Source organism: Sinohyriopsis cumingii, unplaced genomic scaffold (genome assembly GCF_028554795.1).
Source record: "Sinohyriopsis cumingii isolate HCF-2022 unplaced genomic scaffold, ASM2855479v2 utg001397l, whole genome shotgun sequence".
In the NCBI taxonomy this organism is placed as follows: Eukaryota; Metazoa; Mollusca; class Bivalvia; order Unionida; family Unionidae; genus Sinohyriopsis; species Sinohyriopsis cumingii.
The window spans coordinates 4362307-4386147 of NW_028315993.1; the positions used below are offsets into that span (position 1 = coordinate 4362307).

The following is a 23841-nucleotide window of genomic DNA, read 5'->3' on the forward strand; positions in this document are numbered from 1 at the left end:
ATGATATGACACAGTGAATGAGGAATTAAGGAATGATATGACAGTAGAAAGGAATTAAGGCATGATATCATATGACACAGTGAATGAGGAATTAAGGAACGATATGACACAGTGGATGAGGAATTAAGGAACGATATGACACAGTGAATGAGGAATTAAGGAATGATATGACACAGTGGATGAGGAATTAAGGAATGATAAGACACAGTGGATGAGGAATTAAGGAATGATATGACACAGTGAATGAGGAATTAAGGAATGATATGACACAGTGAATGAGGAATTAAGGAATGATATGACAGTGAACGATGAATTAAGAAATTATATGACACAGTGAATGAGGAATTATGGAATGATATGACACAGTGAATGACGTATTAAGGAATGACATGACGCAATAAATGAGGAATTAAGGAATGTGTCACATTTACCCCGACCCAGAGTAGCCCCAGTTTGAAACATGCATAATCAAGGTAATTCTGACAAGCCATTGTTTGATGTTAAACAATGCTGCAGGCTAGCACTAATCCCTTACGTAAGATTGCCGTGGCTAGAAGTGGAGAGCAGGACCTAGGAGCTGCGAGGCCGCCAGATAGTCAATTATCACCTAGATGTGGAAGCGTTTGTCCAGATCAAAAGAAGTTGCCCGAAGAAGTGGGAGTGTCTTAACTTCTTTTCCCTGCAGACAGACAGCCAGGTTGAACGGGCCACTAAGATGATTGGACAGGGTCACAGCGCCACCCAATCAGAATCAAGATGGGGAGAGACCCTGATTTGACTAGAATGATATCTCCGTGTCTTCTGGCAAGAATTAGTTCGCTAGAGAGATTGCCCAGAGGAGGATAGCGTAACTCTGAACAGCCATTCGTTATTGGCGGGAATATCTTAGAACAGGAAATTCTAAGTACAGACAGCTTCAAGTAAGGAAGCTTTGAGGGACAGACCAGTTACAGTTTGGTCCCCTAGTCTCAGATAGAGAGACGGATGAAAGGAGAAGAAAGGAGAGAAGTCAGAAGAAGCTGAAGTCTAGGAGGAAAAAGGGAGAGAAGGAAGGAAGAGGAAATTAGGAGCGAAATTGGAGGAGGGGATAGTCGAGAGGGAAACAGAGGTGAAGGAGGTGTTAGAGGAACGGAAGGAAGGAAGGAATTAGCAGGAAAGAAAGAGATGAGTAGATGCAAGGACAGGGGGAAAATCGAACTCACACTGTAAATCACGGGGTGAATTAGGCTGTCACTTGGTTGAGGGAAAGACGAGTGAATGAGAGTTTATCGTTTTAAATTATCGAATTTATTAAATTGTTATTAATTGAATTTCATCTTCGTGTTCTCTATAATTAAGCCGTCGGCATTGCTGACTGGGGGCTCAGAGCTGTAAATCTACCTCGTCACTAATTTAACTTTCTAACCCCACGAGCCCAGGTGGAACTTTCATCATAATTTAATTAATATATATTGGAAGAACCCCACCCCAATGCGTGCAACCGTCACAGAATGATATGACACAGTGAATGAGGAATTATGGAATGATATGACACAATAAATGAGGAATCAAGGAATGATATGAAACACTGAATGAAGAATTAATGTTTCCATGAATTAATGACAGAAGTGATTAGGAATGCAATTAATTAATGAACTAACCAGGAAAGAAATAAATTGGTAAATATATCCCCCAAATGGAGAGAAAAAATATTTCTATGATACAAGCTTAAATATTAATAATATTAATCAAGAATAGAATGCAGTGAAATGTAACTTCCATTTATCTGTTTGGTCAATTGTACTTACATTCTAATTTCTCATCAATTTCAGCATAAATGTCATTTTTTTAAAAATCCTTATTCCTGATTTGGTTCGAACATATACATAACCATTAAAGTACCATGCACTTTCAATCTCAAGGTGTACAGAAATTTTATTGACAAGTTCAGTGTTCATCCTGGTCACATCCTCCAGCAGTCTAATTCCCTTATTTTGCTGGAAATCCTTCAGCTTCCTGACAATTGGAAATTTAAACTCCAAACTCCAGAATATAACAATTACTGGCCGTGGCAGTCCTTGTCGACTGGAAATCCTATGTGCAGCCACTATGTCCCTGTTAGCTTAGTTTATTTTATTTACTTCCTTCACCAATTTTGGAATTCTCTCTCTTAAATTTCCAGTTTCTTCCTCTTCCAGCCCATAAACTTTAATATTCAGCTTCTTCGAGTATTGTTTGATCTGTTTTGAAGCTGCACTTGCTTCAGTCTTTTGTCCGAGCCTTTCAGAACACTCCTCATCTTGTCATTCTACTACTCTGCCTCTTTGTAATTTTCCTTGTAAGTGGTGGTTCTCAAGTTCCAGTGAATCAATTCCATCCATCAACTCTCCTGTGCTATTGTTTACTATCCTTTCACATTATACGACCATCTACCTTCCCAGATCTTCTGTGACATTCTCTAACAAGCCCCTACCAATAGTTCATCTGAGACAATTTCAGTAAGGTCATCTTTTTTTAACCAGGCCAGGAAATGTAGATGTGAAATAAATTGAATAAAATGATTCCAGAGCAATATTTGAATGGACAAAGCATGAAATTGTTCTTGCTGTACATTTCCAGAATCCAAGAATTATGTGATATTTACATGCTCATTAACTATACTACAGCTGTAGTCAGGTTTTGTTAATCAAACACCTGTTTGAGGTCTAGATTCAGCAGACCAAATCAGATTAGTCAGGCAACCATTGGGGAAATGAAGCTACCCATGGGTATTATGAATACGGTATCATATAATGAAAAGTAATGCCTGGTGTTGCTCATTAAATTTGTTCAAATAACGACATCTTTTAAACTTGCCGATATGACTAACAGCAATTACAGTAATATATAGCATGAGCAAAGATCATACAGGAAGAGTACATGCACTTAAACAAATCTTATTTGTTGGAAATGGAGAGGTTTTTTTTATATGTATTTGCTATGAAACTTAGTATGCGAAATGGTCAGTCTTGGGATTTAACCTAAATGGAGTCCAGATGGATATAACTATTGTGTATATTTAAACCCGGAAGGAGTATGTTATGCATTGAGTATGGTATGCATTGAGTATGGTATGCATTGAGTATGGTATGCATTGAGTACGGTATGCACTGAGTACGTTATGCATTGAGTATGGTATGCATTGAGTACGGTATGCACTGAGTACGTTATGCATTGAGTATGGTATGCATTGAGTATGGTATGCATTGAGTATGGTATGCATTGAGTATGGTATGCATTGAGTACGTTATGCATTGAGTATGGTATGCATTGAGTATGGTATGCACTGAGTATGGTATGCATTGAGTACGTTATGCATTGAGTACGGTATGCACTGAGTACATTATGCATTGAGTATGGTATGCACTGAGTACATTATGCATTGAGTATGGTATGCATTGAGTATGGTATGCATTGAGTACGTTATGCATTGAGTATGGTATGCATTGAGTATGGTATGCATTGAGTATGGTATGCATTGAGTACGTTATGCATTGAGTATGGTATGCATTGAGTATGGTATGCATTGAGTACGTTATGCATTGAGTACGGTATGCACTGAGTACGTTATGCATTGAGTATGGTATGCACTGAGTACGTTATGCATTGAGTATGGTATGCATTGAGTATGGTATGCATTGAGTATGTTATGCATTGAGTACGTTATGTATTTTCATAGTTTACATTACTATTTAATTTACTGATGTTTTCTCTCTTTGACAATAGCTAAACAGGGGCAATATGTTGCTTTTTTAAAATGCATGAAGACATGGAATCTCTCTCTCTCCGTATAGATCGGACCATATTTTATTTTGATCACGAGGCACAGAAAGAAAAATGCAATAAAATACATATGCATCTATGTATCTCTCTTCCCAAAATAATGTAGAGAAAGCATTAATGGTGCAATTTCCCTATTGCCGGTAATATGAAATAGCATAAATTTTATGAAACCGAAAGTTATGAGACATAATTTAATTCCACAAAGCATCGCAAATTGTATTATATATTTAACTCAAAAAATTTTCAGGTCATCATAATAATATGTAGCTAAAAGTAAGGAACACATTTTAAATACTTTGTGTGAAACAAATTAGGTACTTTTAGTTACATTTAATGATCTAGACCAGAAAAGTTACTACGTTACAGATCAAATTCATGATGCTGTGTGGAACGAAGCGAAAAAGACAAAGCCGAGGTGTTGATCTGGCCTCGTCTTATACTCAGCATTGACTTATTTATATATAATGGATGCAGGATAAAAAATTTACCTAAGTTTCCTTTGACATCAAGCACTTAGAAAAGAAATCACCCTTAGCAAGTCGGCATTCCACTGAGCATACATAAAAGCCAAGAGATGCATAAAGAATCAATATTTCAAATGAAAATAATGCAACAAAATATAAATATTTGAAAGTAGTTGTTGTAAGGTTTAACGCCATTTTTAAGCACACGATAGGCTATATACATGGCAGCCAGTATTAATGGTGGAGGAAGAACCCGGGAAAACCCTGGAAAGAACCACCCACCCACAAGAAACTAGTGGCAAGCTTTCTCACATACCCACATTAGCCGAATCTGAGACTCGAACCCACACAGACAGAGGTGAGATGGCAGTGATCCGTAATAGAGAGCGCTTTAGACCACTCGGCCACTCGGGGCCCCTATTTGAAAGTAAATACATGTAATAATATATTACAAACCCAACATTCTAATTAATTAATACAGTGAACATAAGTATTTTTGTTTCAAGATTACATCAGAATTACTGTTGGCAGCCATATTTTTCAAGAAAGTTGGTAATATAGGGGGAAATGAAAAAGCTGAATAACAAGTACGATCAACAGATGTGGTAGAGCTACTTCCAGAAACAAACCTGTCAATTGCTGGCTCCCTAATATTTTATAAATTTAAATGAGAAATAATGTTTGTCCTTATCACATGAGACACAATTTCTACCCTAATAAAGTTTTAATAACAATTTAAAGGAACGTGAAACAATGACGTATCTTTTGTTGTTTTGTCCTGATTGCAAAGGGTCACTAACATCTTTTTAACAATTGAGAATATTTGTAAATTTCTAATATTTGAATTTGTTACATGATAAATGGATACATTTTATATGCATCTTAACCATAATGATACTGAAGGTGCTACTGCTTTTATTCATTATGTAGTTGTATTAATGTTAATTATTATCCAGATAATAAAAGAAATCAGCAGTTAAATATCTAATTATTCCACCCTGTTAAATATCTAATTATTCCACCCTGTTATGTGAGTTACAAGTAAATGACTGCAATGATCTGACAAGCAATATCTAATTATTCCACCCTGTTATGTGAGTTACAAGTAAATGACTGCAGTGATCTGACAAGCAATATCTAATTAGTCCACCCTGTATGCGAGTTACAAGTAAATGACTGCAATGATCTGACAAGCAATATCTAATTATTCCACCCTGTTATGTGAGTTACAAGTAAATGACTGCAATGATCTGACAAGCAATATCTAATTATTCCACCCTGTTATGTGAGTTACAAGTAAATGACTGCAATGATCTTACAAGCAATATCTAATTATTCCACCCTGTATGTGAGTTACAAGTAAATGACTGCAATGATATAACAAGCAATATCTAATTATTCCACCCTGTTATGCGAGTTACAAGTAAATGACTGCAATGATCTTACAAGCAATATCTAATTATTCCACCGTTATATGAGTTACAAGTAAATGACTGCAATGATCTGACAAGCAATATCTAATTATTCCACCGTTATGAGTTACAAGTAAATGACTGCAGTGATCTGACAAGCAATATCTAATTATTCCACCATTATATGAGTTACAAGTAAATGACTGCAGTGATCTGACAAGCATTATCTAATTATTCCACCGTTATATGAGTTACAAGTAAATGACTGCAGTGATCTGACAAGCAATATTTAGAAAGGAAGAATGACAGTTATCTTCCAACTCTTATTTTATTTAAGATAGCACACTAAAGCATTGATCCATAACTAATTTGATGTGAAAATGAAACATAAAATTTGGAATATATGATTGGTTGAAAAACACATTTCAATCTGATTAAAATCAGATCTCCATTGTTGAAGATCTGACATCGAGGTCACGTTCTGGTGACATGTTATTACCATGATCATCACTAATTTTATCAGCCAATCAGATGAAGTCTTATATCTTTGCATTTGGGAGACTGTGCAGGAAAGCTGAGGTGCATCAGTGAATGGTAATTGATTTGATTCACTTTCAAACTGCTGCAAGCTGTACTTCCACTGGCTAACTCGAAGGTCACAAGAACATGATCTCTAAGTGGTCGCTGTCACATTTTCACCAAGGACAGTGGAGATCCTATTTGAATAATTATAAACACAATTTATTCCGCATGTATACATACATACACACACATATGCATAAGATATATATATATATATATATATATATATATATATATATATACATACATGCATACATACATAAATGCATGCATACATGCATACAATGTGCATACATACATACATACATACATATGTCACTGCATGTGTATATACGTATATACATAATTTCAATGCCAGTAACTGGTAAAGGAAAGTAACATTTCCACTGGTCAGAATGTTACCAAGTGATCAAAATGAATTGCGTTTATTTTTGTATTAACTGTAAGGAGAACTACTTTTCTAAGTATACCCACTTCTATAAATAGTCATGTGTACAGCATAAGATAAACACTGCCAATTAAGGCAGACATGAAGTAAGCATTTAAAGAAAAATCATTCTAACAATTTTTTTAAAAATAATTGAATAAATTTGGCTTTCATTGGTTGAAGGACTGGTATTATGATGACCTTATTGCGACCAAGCAGGACAATCAATCCCAAGTGCTATAAAATTGCTATGCAACAGAAAACCCAAAATCATGTATTACTACACTTAGTTAAGATTTGTTTTTTAATGATGCAAACAAAATAACATAACTAATAACTGAAATTTCAATGATAAGAGTTTAACCGATTCGGCCCCAGGCGTGACAAGGCTGTATCCTACTTCCGAGCTCTGCAGCATCAAGGTCATTTAAGAGACTCCAACGTGGGTGGTATTACAAAAGAGCAGACAGACATAGCTCTAAAATGATACCAAATAATCTGGAAGTTCTAGTTGCACTACAAAATACAGAGGAAAAAACCTCATTTTTTGGACCCGTTTTTTTTTTCCACCCAAAATTCGCTCGAGGTTGGAATGCGATTTGGTGTCCGGATTTTAGACCTTTTGGTCTCAGATCTAAGGCATACCGGTCTTAACTGTACACAGATGGGCAAATTTTTGCTAAAACTAGGATATGGTGGGCATTTGGAATAAATTGCGGTCTCCATATGAAAATGATGAGTCCCAAAAAAAAAATCCAACTTTTACCCTTCTGCTCATGCCCAAGCAAAATAACTGATGGAAAATGATGTTTCTAATACAACTAGGCATTAGACTCATGGAAAATATGTTGAAAACTTATGTATTATAATGTATTTAGAAATAACCCCCCAAATGTCTTTCCTACGCACATTTCAGGCAAAAACGACAAAAACCTCTGGGACTTTTCTGAGTTTATCCTGGTATAACCTTGTCAGATGCCGACTCACAGCTTACATAACGCCATTCTGGCATTATCTGCTGTGTGATTTGACGACTGACAGGTTATACCACGTCAAACTCAGAAAAAAATAAACTCTTAAATACATACATACATGCATACATACATTCTGAAAATCATGCAAATGGTATGTGATGCATTTATGACAGGATCAGAAACATTTATTACTGTTCCAAAATTATTTAATGTATCCAACATATAAATATTTCTCTTTTTAAAAAATATATTGATTTCAGCATATTAGATTACTTTTTTCTTACTTCACTAATAGAAATAAGGAAAGAATGAGTAAATAAAATCTCCTTAAATTCAATTTCGAAATTGATAATTATTTCAATAATGGGCTTCAACAGTGAAAACAAAATGCTTAGTGCTCGTAGATAGGAAGTCACCCGATTTTATTCATTTGACATTCATCAACCATTTTTGATCATTGTTATGAAAAATGTGTATATTTAGACAAGCATTAGGAAATTGTTTTGCATAATGTGTATATTTACGGGATTTAGACAAGCGGGAAGCATCTTCTTAACTTGTAGCAAAGCGTGACATAACTGTCAAGAGACCTGAAAATTGCGTCATTTGTTACATGTTACACGTAATTTCAACCAAATAAAATGGCCGCTCCGATTTACAGGACAGTCCAAAACTGATGTCACGACGATATTGTAACGGCACCGCCCTACATTCTCAATTTATATTTGTGTATGTCATAGTCTCAATCAAGTTTATACAACCGCTATTAAACCGATAAATCTGCCCTCACCCGTGACGATAGTGATTTGCGGTTTATCGTCGATCTGCATCAACAGTGATGGGGGGGGGGGGGGGGGAGGGTTATCGGACTAACCGCTATCATCTAAATACAATTTCACTTATCATAGAAACAAATCCTAAATGCATTAAATCAAAGTAATGTAGAAAATAATAACGATAAGGCATTATATTAACAAACCAGGGTATATCTCTCTCATTTTATGATGCAATTATCATTGGTTTCACCGTGGCATATTTGAAATATCGTGTACGGCTGCTAGTTTTAGCACACTCTGCATTTCTAACTTTATGAGTAAATATCTCGAGTAATCCTTCATAACAGCTCATAAATTACATACTCCCTGTGTCATTGGTTAGCATTCCTTCCAAGCGTTGTCATCTTTAATTCTTCATTTTTTATGTTTTTTATCCATCTGGTCAGCACACGTACATTATTTATTTTTTGCCGCGCGAGCTCGCTCGATCCGATCACTTTCAGGTTTAGTTCCTTGTGCTGAGAGGGCGCTCTGCAGATATTAAAAAGTTGTGAGAGTTTAACGAGTGTAAGGTGAATTTGTTTAAATTTCAAATATGAACAGTTGAAAAATGTTAGTATACCTCTAAGTTACTTTCGTGTATTGTGGCTGAAATGTTTGGGGATAAATGCACATGTGGAAATTGTACTTGATGTAAGCACACTGCTAGATTAAACGAAAGCTCCCTGGTGTAAAAAAAAAAAAAAAAAAAAAAAATCAGAATAGTACACTATCTTCAGTAGTCCTGAAAATAGTGACATTAATTTTTCCAAACTAGACAAAACCTGCTTCGAAAGTGCAATGAATGAATTGCCAAATATTAAAAAAATGTAGGAACAAGTTATCTGCTCTTCTTTCTACTATACAGTAATGCGGAACAAGCAGTTTTTTGGGAGATGCACATTTATTAAATGTAGTTGTTGTTGTAGGGTTTAACGCCATTTTTCAGCAAACGATAGACTATACATGGCGGCCAGTATTAATGGTGAAGGAAGAACCCGGGAAAACCTCTGAAAGAACCACCGACCCACGAGAAGCTGCTGGCAAGCTTTCTCACATACCCACATTGGCTGAATCCGAGACTCGAACCGCCGCAGACAGAGGTGAGATGGCAGTGATCCGTAACGGAGAGCGATTTAGTCCACTCGATCACTCGGGGCATTTATTTACTAATAGGGGTGAGCAAATTTATATATAATAATAATAATAATAATAATGAGGACTTTGTATAGCTCCTAATCTTTAGAAGCTCTAAGTGCTTTACAACATTAGACAACACCTATAAGATAAGAAACATAATATTTTTACAAAAACAAACAACACGAAATTAGAAAGAAAAAAATTTAAAAAAAAATAAAAAACATGCTGAGAATATTTCAGGTAGGAAACATTTTTAGGTTTTTAAGTTTGTTCTTGCAGTCGAAATCAGTGTGTTTTGAGAGCCCTCTTGAATGTGATCACTGTTTCTTTGTGTCTAAGTTTTGCGGGTAATTCGTTCCACGTTACTGGGCCCTGGTATGCAAAAGAACGCAGTCCATATGACTTTGTTTTAATAGTGGGAATAATGAGTATACGATTGTCAGAAGAGGAGCGTAAGTATCTTGCTGGTGTGTACACATGGGTGAGGTCAGACAGGTATGTTGGACTAGAGTCCGACAGTGAAATGTAGCACAGAGAACAAATTTTGCGTTTGATTCTGGATCGAATGGATAGCCAATGTAGGGTACAGAGCAGCGGGGAGGTGTGCTCTGATCGTGGTACTCTAAGTATGATCCGAGCAGCTGTGTTTTGAACTTTTTGAAGTTTCTGGAGTAGATATTGAGATGAACCAGACAGAATTGGTGTGTGTGTGTGTGTGTGTGTGTGTGTGTGAGCGAGAGAGAGAGAGAGCTTGCCATTAGCTTCTCGTGGGTCGGTGGTTCTTTCCTGGGTTTTCCCGGATTCTTCCTGAACCATTAATACTGGCCGCCATGTATATCGATATATATATATATATATATATATATATATATATATATATATATATATATATATATATAGTAACTTATTCATCCCGGATTAATTTACTTACATTTAGAGAGTTACTTCCTGTTTCTGGATTTCAGCAATCCTTAAATTGAAACCTTGAATTAATTGCCATACTATGAATGTACCAACGTGAGCAAGCTTATATATATATATATATATATATATATATATATATATATATATATATATATATATATATATATATATGGGGGGGGTTCGATGGTATGTGTGGTATGTTGGATAGTATGTTAGTGCGCTTTAATCTCCTTTCTTTAAACTCTACCCGTTTCGTATAATAGTAAGTGTTGGGACACTGAACAATGCGTTTTTGATAGTGTGTATGAGGTGCTGGATGGTATAGATGGTGTGTTGGTTTGTTAGATTTAGTCGCTTAGTTTATTCACTAACCCTTTCTTCTGAAAGCAGGTGTGGTATTTTTGAGAAATTTTGTCAAGGTCTTTTGAAATGTGTGTATGGGGTTTGATAGTATAGATGATGTCACAAATATTATGTTTGCGAGATTTCGACACTACACATTTCTCCCGATAGTATGTGTGGGATTTACAAGACTAGTCAAGGCGTTTTGGATTATTTATGGGGTGTTGGATCTTAGAAGGGATGTGCTGGATATTATATTTGTTCTATTTCATCTCCTTTTACTTGATACCATTTTCGTCTGATACTAGTCATGGTAACTCTACACAAGGTGGTTTGAATTATGTGCATGGGTTGTTCGATGGTATCAGTGGTGCGTTGGATAGTATATTTCTGCAATTTAATCCCAGTTCTTTAAATCCTATATATTAAGTATGATAGAAAGTGTGGGGACACCGCACAATGTGTTTTAGATAGTTTGCACGGGAGTAGTTAAGTGGGGCACCCTAGGGACAATGGGACTTAGCATTAAAAAGACCCCTGGGCAACTCTAGGGACAATGGAAATTTAACATGGAGAAAAATCGTGGGCAACTCTAGGGACAATGGGAATTTAACATAGAGTTTGGGCTTGTCTAGGGACAAGGGGAATTGAACATGGGGGGAATAGAGTTTGGGCTTGTCTAGGGACAAGGGGAATTTAACATGGGAATAAATCGTGGGACTGTCTAGCGTCAAGGGGAATTGAATATGGAGAAAAATCGTGGGACTGTCTAGCGTCAAGGGAAATTGAACATGGTGGGATTGTCTAGGGACAATGATGGTAGAGGGTCAAACACAACAGAGACAGAGACATACATACACTAGTACAAGCGTGAGATTTATATATAAAGCATTACCAAGACCTGAAATCTTGCTGGGGTGTTCAAAAATTTGCATAATTGTAATGATGCTATAAATAGCTATAATCAAGGAAATGCTCAACGACAAAATGGATGTGACTAAAAGTAACGTTAAAATGACGAAATTGTCCCAGAATTTAAAGGAAAATAAACATATCCCCGAAAATTAAGTTACAATGGTTTAGACTAAAATGGATAAAATTAGTAACTACTTACAATATCAACTTCTGTGACGATCGTGGATAAATACCTATGTATCTATAATCAGCTGAAATTCCTATGAAATCCCACTATCTATTTATAGCTCCAACTTGTGGGTTTTTACTTTGGAAAATCCCACTATCTTTTAATAGCCTCAGCTTGAGTGACGTTCCTGTTTATGAATTCTAGTATGTATGTATAGCTACAAAATGTGGAAATCCCCAAGTCGATATTTATAGTCTCAAAATTTCCAGCGTCAGTGACGTCACTGTACTGAACACTAGGGGATAAATGGCAACAGTGTTGCAAGTGGCTGACCTGAATACGCGCTACTGTAGGTAGGTAGGTAGAGTGTACCTGATAGGGATAAAATGAGTTTTATAGGGACAAACAGAGACCAATGCACACACACACACACACACACACAACATACGCGCGCAGACTCACACACACACACACACACACAACATACGCGCGCAGACTCACACACACACACACACACACACACACACACACAGAGGGAAGAGGAAAAAACAAACCCCAAAATATACTAACCACACTCGGGAGGAAGAAAAAAAAACAACCAAATATACGATCTACACAACGTACGCGAACAAACACACACACCCACACACAACATACGCGCGCAGACTCGCACACACACACACACACAAACAGAGGGAAGAGGAAAAAACAAACCCCAAAATATACTAACCACACTCGGGAGGAAGAAAAAAAAACAACCAAACATACGATCTACACAACATACGCGAACACACACACACACACACACATACAACATACGCGCGCAGACTCACACACACACACACACACAGAGAGGGAAGAGGAAAAAACAAACCCCAAATATACTATCCACACTCGGGAGGAAGAAAAAAAACAACCAAATATACGATCTACACAACGTACGCGAACACACACACATACACACACACACACACACACACACACACACAGGGAAGAGGAAAAAACAAACCCCAAATATACTATCCACACTCGGGAGGAAGAAAAAAAGACAACCAAATATACGATCTACACAACGTACGCGAACAAACACACACACACACACACACACACAACATACGCGCGCAGACTCACACACACACACACACACACAAACAGAGGGAAGAGGAAAAAACAAACCCCAAATATACTATCCACACTCGGGAGGAAGAAAAAAAACAACCAAACATACGATCTACACAACGTACGCGAACAAACACACACACACACACACACACAACATACGCGCGCAGACTCACACACGCACACACACACAGAGGGAAGAGGAAAAAACAAACCCCAAATATACTATCCACACTCGGGAGGAAGAAAAAAAAAACAACCAAATATACGATCTACACAACGTACGCGAACACACACACACATACACACACACACACACACACAGAGGGAAGAGGAAAAAACAAACCCCAAATATACTATCCACACTCGGGAGGAAGAAAAAAAAAACAACCAAATATACGATCTACACAACGTACGCGAACACACACACATACACACACACACACACACACACAGAGGAAAGAGGAAAAAACAAACCCAAAATATACTATCAACACAGAAGGGAGATAATACAAACCCCAAATAAACTATCCACACAAACGTACGCGAACGCATACAAACCCCAAATATACTATCCACACAACGTCGCTAACGCATACAAACCGCAAATATACTATCCACACTCGGGAGGAAGAAGAAGAAAAACAACCAAATATGCGATCTACACAACGTACGCGAACACACACACACACACACACACACACACACACACACGCACACCACAGAGGGAAGAAGAAGAAAACCATAATACACTATCCACACGCAGTGAAGAAATAACCCTTTATATATACTATCAACAGAGAGTGAAGAAAATAACCCATTATATTCCATCAACACAGAGTGAAGAAGAAAAAGTTTTTTGAAAGCACCTAAGCCCTCACCTGCAATGACCAACTCTGCCAAACACCTACACCCCACCCACCCCCACTCCCAACACTACAAAACCCATTTAACCCGTTATTTTATGGCATCAGTGTGTGATTTAGGAAACATCAAGACACAGAATGATGGACGAATAGACTGACTATTGTTTACGGACTTGCATGCCTAAAGAGCGTGCGTGAAGGAAAACATCCTTCCATTTCAATTCTAACTAAAACATGATCCAGAGGGATAGAGAGAGGTGAAAGAGCACAATTTCATAAAGTGTGAGTAAAAACAAAACACGCCATCCTTATTATACAATGTCAAGACCAAGAGACACTTACGTTTTCTTTCTGGTCTATTCTCTTTTAGAAGGTAGTATGAAATTTCACATCAGGGCCAACGCATCGACTCACATTGTCAATTTTTCCATTTCCATGTTTTTACTGGCACAAGTTCTTCATCATCTTCAATTTCTTCTTCTTCTGAATCCCTCTTCTCTGTTTCGTCTTGTTTTTGTTTCTTCTCTTTTCTCGTAGGGCACTCTGAATTCCAGTGTCCTTTCTCCTGACAACGATATTAGGTATCTTGACTTTTGTCTCTCTTTCTTAGACGAAGCAGGTATTCTGGAGACAAATACCCATTTACCTTTGCAGATATAGCAAACTTCATTAGCACTTACACACTTTCGTATGACTCTCATCAAATCAACGACCAAAAGAGTAAGTTTTGTTGCCACTTTCGCATGTGAATTATGCTTTCGTATGACTTTTAGCAAATATTTGACCAGCAGGTCGATCTGTGCTGACTCTTCCATCTTCTTGATCGTTTGAGAGCGGAATGAATACTCTGACGCTAAGACACTCTCCTTATATACATGGACCTGCTGCGTATGAAACCTAGTCAAATGTAATTTTGCAATAAGATGAAACGATTTCATTGAGGAAGTAAAAAGCAATGATGTACCGTATCGCCTCACACAAAACCTGAAGTTTTAGTTCAAATTCGTGTCAGCGATTTCGAAGACGACATAACTGAGCTTTAATCAATGCTCTCCAATTATGACACAAAACCACGAGTCCTGATTCACGCCAAAAGAAATTTCGTTCGGTCCATAAAAAATAGTATCACATCTGAGAAACGCAAAAACGAACTTCCAGAAAACTGAGAACGACGGCTTACACCTACAACGTAAATGTGTGAGTTCAAGTAGTGCGTAAAACTTAGTCAAATTAGATTTTTATAGTCAAGACGAAACGATCTCTTTTCGAACAAGAAAGCAGACACCAAGCGACAATGGCGATCCGTGTCACACAACACTTTTCAAAATGTATATTATCAGAGGTTTGTTCTAGCGATCTGCACGGTTAAATGAAATGTTGATGTATTTTGCAATAGGACGGACACAATTTCCATGGGATCGCCCATGGTACGATTGTTCGTGCATTAGTTTAATTTTTAAAAATATTTTTTTATATAAATCGCCTATAGGATAGACCCAGTAAAGCATGGCCATTCTCGTCACTGTCTGAATAGCTACTTAAGTCAATTCGAAGCGAATGCGGTAAGAAAATAAGTATAGCCAATGAAACGGCTTACAACGGGTGATGCATTGTTTTGTTCTAGGGCTGTGTGGCATAATAATCCCTATGTTCTTGCGTTGTTACCATTACAGTGCAGACAGACTGAAATGTGAACTTACAAGCCCTCTTTGTGTGTGTTGTACCATTTCCTCTTACCACATCAAAATACTGAGCGTCACAGTATTGGTTCGCGTTTTCAAGCTGACCATTTTTTTATATCTCACTTAAACATTTCGACATAAACACTCACATCGGTAGAGTCAGAACAGACGTGTTACAGTATTGAGGGGCATGTTATCTTTTCTTTTTCAAACTAATAAATTTGGGGTTTGTATGAAGTAAAGAACCGAAAGTACAGTGAAACTCAAGGATGATGACCCAATCTGTCTGTCTATTGATGCGTGTATTTACTTAAGAAGAAATATGACCTCTAAAACACAAAGAGATACGGCAAGCATGATTAGATTAAACACAACGATGTTTTCCTTCACGCCCGTGTAATTTAGAGTTTCAATCGTCTTTGAAGACAAACTTGGTCTCCTTTTGTAGGGCTTGAAATAATAAAAAAACTGAAAAATCTTAAGCACTTTGCTATAGATAATTTCATCAACAGACCAAACAACATAAATACCGTTACAACAATAGAAAGCCTTAAATCTTCTATCAAAAAGAAATGCATGAAAAAAATTAAAGATTAACGATAACTAACCAATGAAACCGAATTTAACAAAGGCAATAACATGTGAAGAAATGCCTCTCACTTTGGAAAGGTAGGCGAATGTACTCTGTCATGCACCGTCAACTTGAAAAAAATTATAAACAGACAGAAACCTGAATTCAAAATTCAATTGTTTCTTTTTCTTCAAAATTATTTCGTTTCTTTTTTCTTTTTTTTTTTTTGGAACAAATCTAAGCACTAATATAGAGTGGAAAAGGGAAAATGCACATACAAGCTTTGATATTTCTGAAAAAAGGAGGGGATATTCCTAACGTTCATAACCACCTATATATGCTTGGACTTGTCTGTGACTTATCCACAAAACAAGATATACATATTTCTGGTCAAGCTGCAAGTGTGTTCGTGTTTTTGAAAATGGTAAAAATTGGATATACAATTTTCTCGTGACACTTATAAAGTGAAGAGTCTGTGCAAGTGTCAAAAGCCAAAGTCATATAAGTTTTGTATTTTGTACGGCTTGTAAAGATTTCTACTTTAGAAAATGTGAAGTATCACAAGTTATTATCACAAACAGAAGTGGAACATAGGGGCTTGCAAGAAAGAAAATAACCCAGACAGTTGGTGTCATCAAGAGTGCTAGAGACGGTACCCGAACTTGCTTGCCTGCTTACTTGAATTAAAGTGATTTTCGCTCTAATGGAGCATGTATCACTGGTTTAATAACGCGCCGCGTGATTTTTAATTACTCCTGGGGAAGGAAAGAGAGCCTCATCCCCCCCAGGCTTTTATGTACTCACAGACTATTTTTAAATTTAGCCACTCAGGTGTAGGACTAACTAGTCCTTAACAACCTGACTGAAAGACTTTAAACATGAGTGGGAATTGTCTCACCACACACTCATTTTTCTGTCCGAGCGTGGTAAAGGAGGAAAAAGGTGCTCAGCAAGACAGCCATGGATGTTAAGTACTCACCAAAACGCTAGCCCGTACTTATTTCAAATCAAGTCCCGTTTTTGCTAATGGACAATAAAAGGTACCAATAATGTGTTAACCACCTGTGCAATTAGTTCAAATCTAACGAGTCTGTTAAATTTCCTTCTTCCTAACATATCTGTCTAATATTAGTACTTAGTGTACATAAAAATAGCCATACTGATCTGATTTTAAATTATTATGTCTAAGCGACATATACCAGTTTGGTCACTGTTAGGTTTAAAAAATTAAGTTTGTTGTGGTGTTCCAATGGGTCAAGTTTGTTTCGAGAATAGTTTAGTCAAGGAGGGATACCAAGCCAAATATGGTTCCCTATTTAATAAAAAGCAATCTTTTGGAGCCCTAAAAAAAAGTCTGTTTTTTCTGTTAGGAGGTAACACGTCTCTCTTTTGCTTTCACGTTCTTTCCCGCACTCCTAGTCTCATGATTCTTGATATCAGGAAATGCGTAGCCATGATGGGCGGTAATGTAAGCAGCGGTTTCTACCAGTTGACTGAGGGGGTATCCAGTGTAGGCTTGTCTGTAGAATTGGGGAAGAACTCTGACCCCTAATCCCCATTGAGAAGGTCTTGGTTTAAAGGTGTCTAGAGATTTGTAGGCAACGTATTGTATGGCTGTAATAAACTGCCCTGCTATGTTGACGTCATACAATGCTTGATCTAGCCCCATTTCGGTGTACTTCTCAACGAGGGTTAGCGTCCCCCTCCTCCTCAACCGCCTCAATTTCCTCTTCTGGTTCTGATACTAATTCTTCAGTTGAGGTAGATAGTTTCAAATCCGCTGCTATGGTGTCTGTCGCTGTTATTGTTGTTGTGGTTGTTCTTTCAGCTGAGATTGCCTGTAGTATCGGAGTGAGAAAAGAACGTAGTGCCTCCGATAATTACATTTGAGTTTGCCATACCGTTTGTGTAACATAATTGGACCTTTGTTTTGCCACCACTCTTTCCGGGACGGGTTGTTTGTTAGGTATAGTCGGCTGTTGACTAGCTGTTATTTGTGTTCTCGAGGTGGGTGGAGTGCTAACTGGCTAGGTCTGCATTTCTTGCTCCCGCTGCTGTTGCGTATATTTCTTCCCTCCACACCGAGTTCTGGACCTAATTCTTTAAATTTCGTTGTACCCGAACTTACATTATCCATATTATCACCAACAAAAGAAAACAAAACGCACAGACCTAAAAGAAACACTCATTCACTTTTTACAGAACATTACTATTTTTAAAATTTTGATAAGCGACGGAAACGAACAACTTAGAGTCACACTTTCTAACCAAGATAAAGAAATCATGTGCTGATAGACTCACTTCTGTATTTTTTCTTCTAACTGACTAACGTATCATAGGCAATGGAATGTAATTTCTTTTCGAGAGTATGGGGTAGCCCTGAAATTTTTTTTGGGAAGTTGAAGCTATGGCGATCGCTTAGGTTATAAGATGACGGCCTCCTCTGACGACAGGCTTTCTCACAGGATAAGGTCTGCTTCTTCGGAAAGAGAAGAAGAACTCTTTGGTGTCGATAAAACTGTTAACAAAGCCTCTGCCAGGTTCATGCTGCTGCTGCTGTTGCTGCTCTCTCTGCTGTTTATGAAGTCTGTACTTCTCCGTCCATTCTTCTTTCTCCTTCTTGAATTCCTCCTTGAAGAGCTCTTCTTTCAGGTCTTCAGTGACTTTCAACATTATGATCTTGTCTATCTCTTCAGGTCTCGGTATCAGACTTGTCATGACCCTATGCAAATTCACATAGGCTTCGTTCAACTTGGCTTATCTTGAGCACATCTTCGTAGGAAGATGAGTCGACAATGGATGGACAGACTGGAGACACAACACAACACAACAATTTTGAATTGTGTTAGGAAGTAGGAAATTTAACAGACTCGTTAGATTTGAACTAATTGCACAGGTGGTTAACACATTATTGGTACCTTTTATTGTCCATTAGCAAAAACGGGACTTGATTTGAAATAAGTACGGGCTAGCGTTTTGGTGAGTACTTAACATCCATGGCTGTCTTGCTGAGCACCTTTTTCCTCCTTTACCACGCTCGGACAGAAAAATGAGTGTGTGGTGAGACAATTCCCACTCATGTTTAAAGTCTTTCAGTCAGGTTGTTAAGGACTAGTTAGTCCTACACCTGAGTGGCTAAATTTAAAAATAGTCTGTGAGTACATAAAAGCCTGGGGGGGATGAGGCTCTCTTTCCTTCCCCAGGAGTAATTAAAAATCACGCGGCGCGTTATTAAACCAGTGATACATGCTCCATTAGAGCGAAAATCACTTTAATTCAAGTAAGCAGGCAAGCAAGTTCGGGTACCGTCTCTAGCACTCTTGATGACACCAACTGTCTGGGTTATTTTCTTTCTTGCAAGCCCCTATGTTCCACTTCTGTTTGTGATAATAACTTGTGATACTTCACATTTTCTAAAGTAGAAATCTTTACAAGCCGTACAAAATACAAAACTTATATGACTTTGGCTTTTGACACTGGCACAGACTCTTCACTTTATAAGTGTCACGAGAAAATTGTATATCCAATTTTTACCATTTTCAAAAACACGCACACACTTGCAGCTTGACCAGAAATATGTATATCTTGTTTTGTGGATAAGTCACAGACAAGTCCAAGCATATATAGGTGTTATGAACGTTAGGAATATCCCCTCCTTTTTTCAGAAATATCAAAGCTTGTATGTGCATTTTCCCTTTTCCACTCTATATTAGTGCTTAGATTTGTTCCAAAAAAAAAAAAGAAAAAAGAAACGAAATAATTTTGAAGAAAAAGAAACAACTGAATTTTGAATTCAGGTTTCTGTCTGTTTATAATTTTTTTCAAGTTGACGGTGCATGACAGAGTACATTCGCCTACCTTTCCAAAGTGAGAGGCATTTCTTCACATGTTATTGCCTTTGTTAAATTCGGTTTCATTGGTTAGTTATCGTTAATCTTTAATTTTTTTCATGCATTTCTTTTTGATAGAAGATTTAAGGCTTTCTATTGTTGTAACGGTATTTATGTTGTTTGGTCTGTTGATGAAATTATCTATAGCAAAGTGCTTAAGATTTTTCAGTTTTTTTATTATTTCAAGCCCTACAAAAGGAGACCAAGTTTGTCTTCAAAGACGATTGAAACTCTAAATTACACGGGCGTGAAGGAAAACATCGTTGTGTTTAATCTAATCATGCTTGCCGTATCTCTTTGTGTTTTAGAGGTCATATTTCTTCTTAAGTAAATACACGCATCAATAGACAGACAGATTGGGTCATCATCCTTGAGTTTCACTGTACTTTCGGTTCTTTACTTCATACAAACCCCAAATTTATTAGTTTGAAAAAGAAAAGATAACATGCCCCTCAATACTGTAACACGTCTGTTCTGACTCTACCGATGTGAGTGTTTATGTCGAAATGTTTAAGTGAGATATAAAAAAATGGTCAGCTTGAAAACGCGAACCAATACTGTGACGCTCAGTATTTTGATGTGGTAAGAGGAAATGGTACAACACACACAAAGAGGGCTTGTAAGTTCACATTTCAGTCTGTCTGCACTGTAATGGTAACAACGCAAGAACATAGGGATTATTATGCCACACAGCCCTAGAACAAAACAATGCATCACCCGTTGTAAGCCATTTCATTGGCTATACTTATTTTCTTACCGCATTCGCTTCGAATTGACTTAAGTAGCTATTCAGACAGTGACGAGAATGGCCATGCTTTACTGGGTCTATCCTATAGGCGATTTATATAAAAAAAATATTTTTAAAAATTAAACTAATGCACGAACAATCGTACCATGGGCGATCCCATGGAAATTGTGTCCGTCTTATTGCAAAATACATCAACATTTAATTTAACCGTGCAGATCGCTAGGACAAACCTCTGATAATATACATTTTGAAAAGTGTTGTGTGACACGGATCGCCATTGTCGCTTGGTGTCTGCTTTCTTGTTCGAAAAGAGATCGTTTCGTCTTGACTATAAAAATCTAATTTGACTAAGTTTTACGCACTACTTGAACTCACACATTTACGTTGTAGGTGTAAGCCGTCGTTCTCAGTTTTCTGGAAGTTCGTTTTTGCGTTTCTCAGATGTGATACTATTTTTTATGGACCGAACGAAATTTCTTTTGGCGTGAATCAGGACTCGTGGTTTTGTGTCATAATTGGAGAGCATTGATTAAAGCTCAGTTATGTCGTCTTCGAAATCGCTGACACGGATTTGAACTAAAACTTCAGGTTTTGTGTGAGGCGATACGGTACATCATTGCTTTTTACTTCCTCAATGAAATCGTTTCATCTTATTACAAAATTACATTTGACTAGGTTTCATACGCAGCAGGTCCATGTATATAAGGAGAGTGTCTTAGCGTCAGAGTATTCATTCCGCTCTCAAACGATCAAGAAGATGGAAGAGTCAGCACAGATCGACCTGCTGGTCAAATATTTGCTAAAAGTCATACGAAAGCATAATTCACATGCGAAAGTGGCAACAAAACTTACTCTTTTGGTCGTTGATTTGATGAGAGTCATACGAAAGTGTGTAAGTGCTAATGAAGTTTGCTATATCTGCAAAGGTAAATGGGTATTTGTCTCCAGAATACCTGCTTCGTCTAAGAAAGAGAGACAAAAGTCAAGATACCTAATATCGTTGTCAGGAGAAAGGACACTGGAATTCAGAGTGCCCTACGAGAAAAGAGAAGAAACAAAAACAAGACGAAACAGAGAAGAGGGATTCAGAAGAAGAAGAAATTGAAGATGATGAAGAACTTGTGCCAGTAAAAACATGGAAATGGAAAAATTGACAATGTGAGTCGATGCGTTGGCCCTGATGTGAAATTTCATACTACCTTCTAAAAGAGAATAGACCAGAAAGAAAACGTAAGTGTCTCTTGGTCTTGACATTGTATAATAAGGATGGCGTGTTTTGTTTTTACTCACACTTTATGAAATTGTGCTCTTTCACCTCTCTCTATCCCTCTGGATCATGTTTTAGTTAGAATTGAAATGGAAGGATGTTTTCCTTCACGCACGCTCTTTAGGCATGCAAGTCCGTAAACAATAGTCAGTCTATTCGTCCATCATTTTGTGTCTTGATGTTTCCTAAATCACACACTGATGCCATAAAATAACGGGTTAAATGGGTTTTGTAGTGTTGGGAGTGGGGGTGGGTGGGGTGTAGGTGTTTGGCAGAGTTGGTCATTGCAGGTGAGGGCTTAGGTGCTTTCAAAAAACTTTTTCTTCTTCACTCTGTGTTGATGGAATATAATGGGTTATTTTCTTCACTCTCTGTTGATAGTATATATAAAGGGTTATTTCTTCACTGCGTGTGGATAGTGTATAATGGTTTTCTTCTTCTTCCCTCTGTGGTGTGCGTGTGTGTGTGTGTGTGTGTGTGTGTGTGTGTGTGTGTGTGTGTGTGTTCGCGTACGTTGTGTAGATCGCATATTTGGTTGTTTTTCTTCTTCTTCCTCCCGAGTGTGGATAGTATATTTGGGGTTTGTATGCGTTCGCGTACGTTTGTGTGGATAGTTTATTTGGGGTTTGTGTTATCTCCCTTCTGTGTTGATAGTATATTTGGGGTTTGTTTTTTCCTCTTTCCTCTGTGTGTGTGTGTGTGTGTGTGTGTGTGTGTGTGTGTTCGCGTACGTTGTGTAGATCGTATATTTGGTTGTTTTTTTTTCTTCCTCCCGAGTGTGGATAGTATATTTGGGGTTTGTTTTTTCCTCTTCCCTCTGTGTGTGTGTGTGTGTGTGTGTGTGTGTGTGTGTGTGTGTGTATGTGTGTGTGTTCGCGTACGTTGTGTAGATCGTATATTTGGTTGTTTTTTTTTCTTCCTCCCGAGTGTGGATAGTATATTTGGGGTTTGTTTTTTCCTCTTCCCTCTGTGTGTGTGTGTGTGTGTGTGTGTGAGTCTGCGCGCGTATGTTGTGTGTGTGTGTGTGTGTGTGTGTGTGAGAGTCTGCGCGCGTATGTTGTGTGTGTGTGTGTGTGTGTGTATTGGTCTCTGTTTGTCCCTATAAAACTCACTTTATCCATATCAGATACACTCTACCTACCTACCTACAGTAGCGCGTATTCAGGTCAGCCACTTGCAACACTATTGCCATTTATCCCCTAGTGTTCAGTACAGTGACGTTACTGACGCTGGAAATTTTGAGACTATAAATATCGACTTGGGGATTTCCACATTTTGTAGCTATACATATATACTAGAATTCATAAACAGGAACGTCACTCAAGCTGAGGCTATAAAAAGATAGTGGGATTTTCCAAAGTAAAAACCCACAAGTTGGAGCTATAAATAGATAGTGGGATTTCATAGGAATTTCAGCTGATTATAGATACATAGGTATTTATCCACGATCGTCACAGAAGTTGATATTGTAAGAAGTTACTAATTTTATCCATTTTAGTCTAAACCATTGTAACTTAATTTTCGGGGATATGTTTATTTTCCTTTAAATTCTGGGACAATTTCGTCATTTTAACGTTACTTTTAGTCACATCCATTTTGTCGTTGAGCATTTCCTTGATTATAGCTATTTATAGCATCATTACAATTATGCAAATTTTTGAACACCCCAGCAAGATTTCAGGTCTTGGTAATGCTTTATATATAAATCTCACGCTTGTATTAGTGTATGTATG

At 37.5% G+C, this 23841-nt stretch overlaps 1 protein-coding gene across 1 annotated transcript in view; it reads right to left on the reverse strand.

Annotated features, from left to right (window-relative positions):
- The window catches only part of LOC149772559 (uncharacterized), a 187672-nt gene extending 178299 nt beyond the window's left edge, over positions 1–9373 (reverse strand). Inside the window, exons 1-2 of the mRNA XM_089947658.1 lie at positions 8800–9373; positions 6177–6393 (exon numbers count right to left, since the gene is read on the reverse strand). The gene's annotated coding sequence lies outside the window, so the exon portion shown is untranslated. The remainder of the gene's footprint in view (positions 1–6176; positions 6394–8799) is intronic.
- Positions 9374–23841: the final 14468 nt, after the last annotated feature.